The sequence below is a fragment of the Triticum dicoccoides genome, chromosome 1A (genome assembly GCF_002162155.2).
Source record: "Triticum dicoccoides isolate Atlit2015 ecotype Zavitan chromosome 1A, WEW_v2.0, whole genome shotgun sequence".
Lineage (NCBI taxonomy): Eukaryota > Viridiplantae > Streptophyta > Magnoliopsida > Poales > Poaceae > Triticum > Triticum dicoccoides.
Window position 1 is genome coordinate 397,223,552 of NC_041380.1, and position 3,125 is coordinate 397,226,676.

General features: G+C 50.8%; 1 pseudogene; it reads left to right on the forward strand.

The window, feature by feature from the left end:
* The first annotated feature begins 635 nt into the window (after positions 1 to 635).
* On the forward strand, positions 636 to 2,021 carry LOC119353335 (annotated as a pseudogene).
* The last annotated feature ends 1,104 nt before the right edge of the window (positions 2,022 to 3,125 follow it).

Sequence of the window (3,125 nt, forward strand, 5' to 3'; positions counted from 1 at the left end):
TTATCATTTACCTACTCGAGGACGAGCAAGAATTAAGCTTGGGGATGCTTGATACGTCTCCAACGTATCTATAATTTTTTATTGTTCCATGCTATTATATTATATGTTTTGGATGCTTAATGGGCTTTAATATACCTTTTTATATAATTTTTGGGACAAACCTATTAACCGAAAGCCCAGTGAAAATTGCTATTTTTTTTGCCTATTTCAGTGTTTCGCAGAAAAGGAATATCAAACGGAATCCAAACGGAATGAAACCTTCACAAGGATCTTTTTTGGAACAAACGTGATTCGGGAGACTTGGAGTGGACGTCAAGGAAGCAGCGAGGCGGCCACGAGGTAGGAGGGCGCACCCCCACCCTCGTGGGCCCCTCGCAGCTCCACCGATCTACTTCTTTCGCCTATATCCCTAATAATAAGCACGAATTGACTCCATGGGTTCACCGTCACAATACGCTTTCGCCCAGTCATAATACATTTTTATGATTCGTATAGACAAAATCGTAATATAAACGAGTTGGTACTAATTAGCTCTAGCTAGATTGGTTGGTTGATTCGTGTCAACAGGCGCTCTCTTCCGAAAGTCCACCGATTACGTGGCCTCGACCTCATTGCTATCAGTAGCGGCGGCAAGCATGCAGCGGCAAGAGGAGTCCGGCGAGGACATCGTGATCGTGGGAGTCGGGCTCGCCGCGCTCGCCGCCGCGCTCGGGCTGCACAGGAAAGGGGTGAGGAGCGTGGTGCTGGAGTCATCCCCGGCGCTCCGGGCCTGGGGGTTTGCCTTTGCCACCTGTCCCAACGCCTTCCGCGCGCTCGACGCCCTTGGCGTCGGTGACAAAATCAGGAAGCTCCACCTGCACATCCAAGGGTTGCGCGTCATGTCGGCGTCCACGGGTGGGATAGTGAAGGAAGTGGACTTCAGGGACGAGTTCCGCTGCGTCAGGCGGGACGTGCTGCTGTAGGTCCTAGCAGCGGAGTTGCCAACGGGCAGCATCCGCTACTCCTCCAGGATCGTGTCCATCAACGACGGCGACGGCGACAGCGCCAAGATGCTCCACCTCGCCGATGGCTCGACTCTCCGGGCAAAGGTGATGGTTGGCTGCAATGGGATCAACTCCGTCTCCGCGGTGGCCAGATGGCTGGGGCTCACCAAGCCATCGCATTTCGGGTGCTCCGCCACGCGGGGCCTCGCAGGTTACCCCCGACGGCCATGGTTTCCCGCCCAAGTTCTTGCTGGCCGGCGTGGCCTGGGCACTTGGGCGGCAGAACGGCTCGTGCTGGCACGGCGACACGATGGTGCATGCGACGCGGCCTTGGCCCATCGCAGTGGTGCCAAGAACGCGATGCTCGCGGCCAGGTAGGCCAAGGCGCGTGGGCTATTGGGGAACACGGTTTCCGTTGGTGCATGGTGGTGACGGTCAGGAGCAGTGCAGCGACTCCTGCAGGCAGACGTGTGATGCTCGCGACAGCGCACGGGATGCGGAGGCATGCGAGTGAGAGCCGGCGACGCGCATCAGATGGCAATGGCATTGAGGCTCGGCACCGGCACACCAGCGATAGTCAGCAATGCAGCGAGCGGCTGCGCCGAGCCGTGATGCGAAAACCAGCATTCCAGCAGTTGCCTGACAGCCCGAGCATGCACTGCTGCGGAGCCAAAGCACGACGGCGAGTGCAACCTGTTCAGGAACAGCTGCACGCTGGTTAACACTCGAGGCAGCTCCCAAAGAGTAATATTTCTATATATATTAGACACGTATTCTATTTGTTTCTCTTCAAAAAAAATTAATTTCATCGTACATATAGCAATGTATGTATATGCATAGTGCCAATGCATCTGATAACAATGCAAGTCCCTCCCATTGCATGTTGTATTTTTTATATGGATTACATAGTTCTGCAAGTCCACATATATATGCCAACAAAGCTAGCCTATACTGGATTTTATTACTATTGTGCTCAAGCTACAGTATGAAGCTTTAATTAGCACTTAATTACTCTTCTTGCTATGCTTGCAGAGGTAGAGGGACCATGCCTCATATGCAGAGTTACGCCTCATATGCAGAGTTACGTATACTTAAGAATCATGTGCAATTTCATTGTATTTTTATTTACTTTCTACGGCCTCTTCTCCAAGTGCATATTTAGTGTATATATGTAGAACAATGACATCTATGCTTATATTTGTATGCAACTCTCCTTATTTTGTTAGTTTCTACAAGGGTCTGTCACAATTTTGTTTTATTTGTCTGGGGTGATTTATTTCCCACTGCTTGTAATTTGCGGTAGAGAAATTGAGAGGGAGGCCCCACTGTGAGAGTTTGCAGTTTGTGTGTTGATGTTGCTTGCGGTGGTGAATGGAAAGCCGGCCGTGTAGCCATCTGTTGCGTAGTTATGTGCCGATGTTGCTCGCGGTGGTGAATCGGAAGGCCGGCCATGTAGCTTCCTGTTGCGTAACATGGTGGCAGTGGTCAGCACTGTGAGGAGGAAAGAGGATATTGGCATGTAGATCAGTGGGTAGCAAGAGTTTCACGCTGATCACTTGCCCCTCAAGCACAGGCACGCGAAGATAGATGACAATAAGATTGATCATATGGTTGCGGCTAAAAGTGTAAGTGGTCAGGGGGGAGGGAGAATTGAGGAGAGATGGCATGGAACTGACCAAAGTAAATGGGAGGGAACAGATGAGTGGGGGAGGGATGCATCGGTGATGGAAGATGGGACTGGTTACTGAATTGCTAGCTAGGAGAGCAAATCGGCCAGTTGTGTTTCATGAAAATTTGTGTTCACTCCGTAGAAAAGCACGAGCATAGAATATGTATACCCGTTGCAACGGACGGGCTCTTTCCCTAGTATACTCTTATACCCTGAAACCTTCAGGGAGAGCCACAAAACACCTTTTCCACCGCCGCAACCTTCTATACCCGTGAGATCCCATCTTGTGGCCTTTTCCAGCAATCTGCCGGAGGGGAATTCGATCACGGAGGGGCTTCTACATCAACACCATAGCCTCCCCGATGATGTGTGAGTAGTTTACCACAGACCTTCGGGTCCATATTTATTAGCTAGATGGCTTCTTCTCTCTCTTTGGATCTCAATACAAAGTTCTCCTCGATCTTCTTGGAGAT